The sequence below is a fragment of the Camelus dromedarius genome, chromosome 27, assembly GCF_036321535.1.
Source record: "Camelus dromedarius isolate mCamDro1 chromosome 27, mCamDro1.pat, whole genome shotgun sequence".
NCBI lineage: Eukaryota > Metazoa > Chordata > Mammalia > Artiodactyla > Camelidae > Camelus > Camelus dromedarius.
In genome coordinates, this window is record NC_087462.1 from 21,971,197 (window position 1) to 21,977,946 (window position 6,750).

A 6,750-nucleotide genomic window follows, 5' to 3' on the forward strand; every position below is an offset into this window, starting at 1 on the left:
TCTTGGCATGCCTTGTAATTTTTTGTTACCAACAAGAAGTGTTTGGGTGGTTGTTGAAACTCTAATGTGGCAACTCTACAAATCAGATTCTCCCTCTTCCCCAGGGTTTGTTGTTGCTGCTTATTGATTTGTTTTTCTTTTTGTGTTAGTGAATTTTCTGAACTAAATTTGCAAAGTCTGTAGTCTTTGTTATGTGTGACCAACTGAAGTCTCTGCTCCGTTTGGTCAGCGAGTGATTTAACAGAGGTTTATTTAAATGTCTAGATCCACAAACCAATCCAAAAAAAAAAAAAGTCCCAAATTCCATCTTTGCTGACAGGCTCTGTATACATATATGCTGGTGCACATCTTTAACATGCAGCCGGGCCGTTTATAATTCTGCCTTAATTTTCATTCCTGCTTATGAGGAGCCTGAAGGTCAGCCATAGGTGACAGTTTATGGACTTCTGAGGTCTTTTCTGATCATGTGCCCAGTCCTGGGTGTGCATCTGACCTTCTAGATTCCCGGGAACAGGTTGCAACTTTTCAAAGTCCTTGTTCCTCAGCCTTTCTTCCCAAACTTTTTGTTTAGTCCATTGTTTGCCCAGTTGTTCTCCATTGTCCCAGGTGGCTGTGGCTAATATTTTAAATATTATTGACAGACACTCCCCTCCACCCTGGTAGCCCCTTCAGCTAGGAGATCGCTGAATTAGGTGGAACAAAGGAAAGCCCCTTGAGCGGTCCTTAAGGAGCCACCAACCAGGTCAAAACAAACAATCACAGTTCATTTAGGTCCATTCTGTTCCTTCTGGTACCAGGAACCTGTATTAAGCTGTTGTCTTCAAGGCTGCTACCGATCTGAGAGACGGGATGGAATCATGGTGAGATACAATGCCGCCAAGCTGTCTTACTTACCCAGATTAGCTGGTTTTGTCTTCATTAAGCATTCACTTGGTTGCTGTAAACATTAGATTAGTTTCCAGAGTTCAGGTAAAGTTGATTCCATCAGTGTTTTGGTTTATTTGTCTGCCAGTTTATGGCAGTTTTTTGAAAGGATGTACTTATGGAGTTCCCTATTCCATAGTTTTCACTATGTCACCACACAAGTGACTTTTTACAGTTAACTTTTCTTTCGTGTTAACTGTAGATTCACATGGAATTGTAAAAAATTATGCACCCTTCCCCAATGATATTACCTTGCAAAACAATAGTACAATAGCACAACTAGGGTATTGACATTAATGCAGTCAAGCTATCGAATAATTTCATCAATGCAAACATTTCTTATGTTTTCTTTTACAGCCACACCCATCTCCAACTATCCCCCCCATCCACAATTGCAGGCAACCATCAATCTGTTCTTCATGTCCGTAATTTTGTTGTTCCAAGAATGTCATAAAAATGGAATCATACGACATGTGACTGTTTTCACTCTACATAATTCCCTGGAGATTCATTCAGATCGTGTGTATCAACAGTTTGCTTCTTTCTACAAATGTGTTAATAATGAAGACATGCAGGCAAACCTTATTTTCTTAAAACCACCCAACTAAACTCACCTTTACAAAGTTTTAGAAGCTTGGCTCTGGCTGGGGGTTGAGGCAACAAGTGGTAAAGGAACAGTGCCTGCCCTCAGGTTGCTTTTGGAGACAGGCTGCAGAGACAGAGCTACAAGGCAACGCAATAGATGCCTTAGTTCTCGGCTGGACAGCATCCTTTGGAAACGCAGAGAAAGCATATCGTGCTCTCCTGGAGCAGGGAGGGCAGACAAAACCCAGGCAATGAAATTACCTTTGGAAGGACAAGGAATCCCCACCTACAAAAGACCGTGCATGTCATAAGAGTGAGTAATAACTATTGGAGGGTTAGTGCTGGAGTCTTCTCAGGTAGTTTAAAATCTGCTTCATCCCTCATTGACATGTAATCTTGGGCAATTAACAACACCGAGCCTGAGTTCCTACATGTGCAAAATGGGATGATGGTTAAATATGCATTGCAGGATTAAATAAGATGGGGCTTGGTACATAGGAATCACTTCATAAATGTGACCTCAATTACTGTTGTTATTATTTTATTTTTTCGTTTTCGTTGTTGTCCTACCATCTACCATTTTGGCCTGTTGACTTTATTATATCAGGGCTGGTAAATAATTATAAAGGCTTTGCCAGCAAGTTTTCCAAGTTGCAGTGTTTAAAGTCTTGTTTAAAGTCTAGAACCTTTCTGCCATGGGCATCCAGAGTTCCTTCCACTGGACTTTCCTTTTTGCCTGGCCATTTCTCTTTGTGATTTGCACGAATGCATCTAGGCAATAGAAGGATGACCATGCAAAAATTCCTGCAGCCGAATGTCTCCTAATGAGGGAGGTCGTTTGTAGCTGAGATGGGAAATGATGCTGAGTGATGCTGGGAAGGCTTTCCCACATCTCAAGGTAAAGGATGTTTCCTGGATCTCTCTGGATTTGCTCCACTTAAGTGTTACTCGCCCACATCCATGTGGGTTGTACCAACACTCTCCACAGTTTATAATCACTGCTGCCCTCGAAAAGGGCCAAGGACAGCTCTGAGGTAGCACTAACCTCTGGTTCTAGTAAAGCAGGAGCCTGGATTTCTGGTGCCTGTGGTCCTCCTGCTCTATGATCTTTCTCATTTTTGACTGTATGACTCTATGCACTGATTCAGAGCTGGGGTGGGCAAAGTCCAGTCACAGACCAGATCTGATCCACCAGCTATTTTTGTATCATCAATGAGCTAAGAATAGTGGTTTTTTTTAATTGAAATATAGTCAGTTATAGCATGTCAATTTCTGGTGTATAGCATAACGTTTTAATCATACATATACATAGATATATTCATTTTCATATTCTTTTTCATTAAAGGTTACTACAAGATATTGAATATAGTTCCCTGTGCGACACAGAAATTTTTTAAAATTTATTTATATATATACTAGTTAATATTTGTGAATCTTGAACTCCAATTTATCCCTTCCCACCCCCTTTCCCCCTGGTAACCATAAGATTGTTTACTATGTCTATGAATCTGTTTCTGTTTTGTAAATGAGTTCATTAATGTCTTCTTTTTTCTTTTTTTAGATTGCACATATGAGTGGTATCATATGGTATTTTTCTTTCTCTTTCTGGCTGACTTCACTTAGAACAACAATCTCCAAGTCCATCCATGTTAATGCAAATGGCATTATTTTATTCTTTTTTATGGCTGAGTCATATTCCATTGTATAAATACACCACAACTTCTTTACCCAGTAGTCTGTCAATGAGAATGGTGTTTACATTTTTAAATGGTTGGGGGAAAAAGTCAAAAGAAGAATAATGTTTGTGACACATGAAAATAATAGGAAATTACAATTTCAGCATCCACAAATAAAGTTCTGTTAATACACACTGCTCTCACTTATTTACATATTTCTGCTTTTGTGCTTCTATGGCAGAATTAGAGCAGTTGTGACAGACAGAGACCGTGTGGTTTACAAAGCCAAAAATATTTACTCTTTGTAAAGATCTGCTAAGCCCTGATTTAGAGCCTGGGCTCGAGCTGGACAGGGCTGGGTTTGAGTCCTTCCTAGCTGTGTGACTTTGGGCAGGTTACTGACCTCTCTGTGTCTCAGTATTCTCATCTGTAAAGTGGGAATGATAATGGCGTGAGTCCCACAGGGTGGTCATGAAGATTACATACAACGCCGCAGGCACTATATTTAGTACAGTATACAAGAAGGACTTAGCCACACGTCATTATTAGTGTGATAACAATAGCAATTATCATTTTTAACAATGTGACAAATACAATGGACACAGAGAAGGGTGGAACATCACCTCTATTCTCAGGTTGCCCTGGTCTTGATAAGAAAGCAGTGAAAAAGAGAGACATGTGTAACACAGTGGGATATGTGTTAAGGGAGGAGGGAATCCGACTCCAGGTAGAGATGGAGCAGATGTATTCAGGGGACGCTGCGTAGTTCAGGGTGAAGATGAGAAACAGGCAGATGGATAGTTTACAGTGGCAGGTTAGACGTGAGTCATGGCCATTCTTGAAGGGCAGTTTTTCTGTGCCAGGCATGGGTAAGTGCTTTCCATACATTTTTTAAATTTAATCTTTATAATTATCCAGTGGTTCTCAATCAGGTAGGAAAGGGCTTGACCCCAGGGAACATTTGGCCATGTCTGGAGACACTTTGGGTCGTCACAACTGGTGGGGAGATGCTATGGGCATCCAGTGGGCAGAGAATACTGAACATCCCATCATGCACAGAGAAGTCCCTGCAATGAAGAATTATCCCGTCCAAAATGTCAATAGTGCTGAGGTTCAGAAATCCTGAGATAATCTTATAAGGAACTCCTCTTAGCTACAGTTTCCCGAGATTTAGAATCTGTTCGGCCCCAATGCCCCAGAGATTAATATTAACCCGTGTTTTAACTTAAGCGTCCGTGCCTGTGGCCATCATTCTCACAGCTTCCCTCCACCCTCCAAGGAGGGGCGCTGGATGGTTTCAGGAAGAAAGTGGCAGGCATGGATTTCTACTTTAAAAAAAGAAATCACTGTGGCATCTGGAATGGAAGAAAGACTGGAGGACGGGGTCTGGCAGGTGAGGAGCCAGCGGAAGGTTTCAGGGTAAGGGGATTGGCAGGGTGCCTGTGGGGGCAGGACGTTGTTGGCCAGCTCAGGGTTTCTACATTTGCCAGACAGGGGAGTCCAGCCAAGCTTGTTAAAACAGAGCCACCACATCTTTCCAGCTCTGTAGAACGAGAATTTCTCAGGACTGAGAACTTGCGTTTGCGTTGAGTGTCCCAGGTTGATTTTTGCCGTCAGATAAAACTGGAGGGATATTGACTCGTCTGTTAGTATTTTTGGAGAACTTATGCTGAGCCCTTGGGGATGGAGAAGGCACTTAGGTGCTGGCGTTACAGTTGTGAACAAATAGGCAGTCATTCTAGAGATGGCCCTGGGCTCCACGTAGGGAGGACCGATCTGCACGGAGCATGAGGGCCGGTGAGAAGGGGGCTTCCCGAGGGGAAAAGCTCTGTAGAAGGAAATGAACAAGCCTGCTTAACAAACACCCCTGCCTACCCCCCCACCCCCCACCCCCCGTTCAAAATTAAGACCAGCCCTTGGTGTCAGTCCCAGCGCACAGGGACAGCGGGGAGACACGCTGAGGATAAGCCCAGAGTCTGGGCCTGCGGAGCACATATTTCCGTGCCATTTAAACGGGCAATTACTGAAGTCACCACTCTGTTTCAACAGGAGACTTAATTAGGTGGTTACAGCCATCTCCCTGATGGAATAATATTGTCTCTGCAATGCAGAAAACATGCGATAATGTGTTGAGTAAGACGGCGGCTCCTCCTCCCCTCGGCAGCCCCCGCCCCCCTCCCCCACCGCCACCCCCTCCCCATCCCGAGGGTCCCTTCCCGCGGCTCCGGGCTCCTTCTGGTCCTTGGCTCTGAGCGCCGGCTCCTCGCCGCGCCCAGCCGCTGGCTCCAGCGCGCCCCCGCGCGACCGCCGCCGGGAAGCTCCCCTTCAACGGTGGCAAAACCTGGTTTTGATTCAATTCGGTTATGTCTGGGGCTCAGCGGGTCTGGCTGTTAAGTGAGGCTTGGTCCTGAACCTTTCAGGAACTGTGAACAAGAACTTGTAGGCTCGTGGGGTGGGGATGGGCACCCGTGGAGAGAGATAACGACAAACATGGGGTTAAGAGTTAACGACTGGAGCCAGGCTGTCTGAGTTACCCCTCCTGTCACTGTTAGAAGACTGTGAGACTTTGGGCAAGTCATTAACCTTTTAAAATAATGAGGATGGTGACCAACCCGGGATGCTGCGAAGCTCGAACAGACGACGTTCAAAAGCTGTGTCTGCCTCACATCTAAGAACATAGAAAGTGCTCAAAAAGTGTTAGCCATTCATTTTATCGCTATTAATCCTAGCACTATGATAATCACCGGTGGTCTTCGTATTACATTTTAAAAGCTCCAGAACACACTCCCCTCTCTCTCTGTCCATCCCCTTATTACTAATATTAAACTTAACTATTTTTGTAAAATTAAATAACCGCGAGAGAAGAAAACAATGTTACTGCACGTGATTACAGATAAATCATTTTCAGCTCCTTCGTCATTTGTTTCCCCCTTAACCTAACCCAGACCCAGGAGGAATGGGGGGTACATTATGTCATATAATTCACAATTAAAGTTCATAAGACACAAAATGAATCAATATTAGCCACGTCAGTTCTCTCCTTCCTTGCCCTCTGTTTTTTTCCGGGTGGCGTCCATTGCAAAATGGGCTGGGCTCGCATGGACCTCTCCTCCCTCTTAAGAAGACCATTTGGAGAAAATATAACCACTTTTTATTACAAAGGGAGACACAAAAAAGTGAATAAGTTAACAAACAGTTATTTGATTTGAACATTAATAAATGATCTTAAATCACTATTACTCTATTTTATACAATTATATTCTAAATTATAATATTAGCCAATAAATTCTATTAATATAGAGCAGAGTTTCGCCACCTCGGCACTGTTAACATTTTGGACCAGACAGTTCTTTGTTGTGGTGGGGACTGTCCAGTGCATGGTGGAGTGTTTTTTTAGCATCCCTGGCCTCTACCTACTTGATGCCAGTGGCAAGCCCCCAGTTTCCCAGTTGCGACATTGGCAAATGTCCCGGCCTTGACTGAGAACCACTGATAGAGTGTGTGCTTTGTGCGTGTGTGTGTGTGTGTGTTTGTGAACATCAAGTTACAGCAGACAACAGGGGGA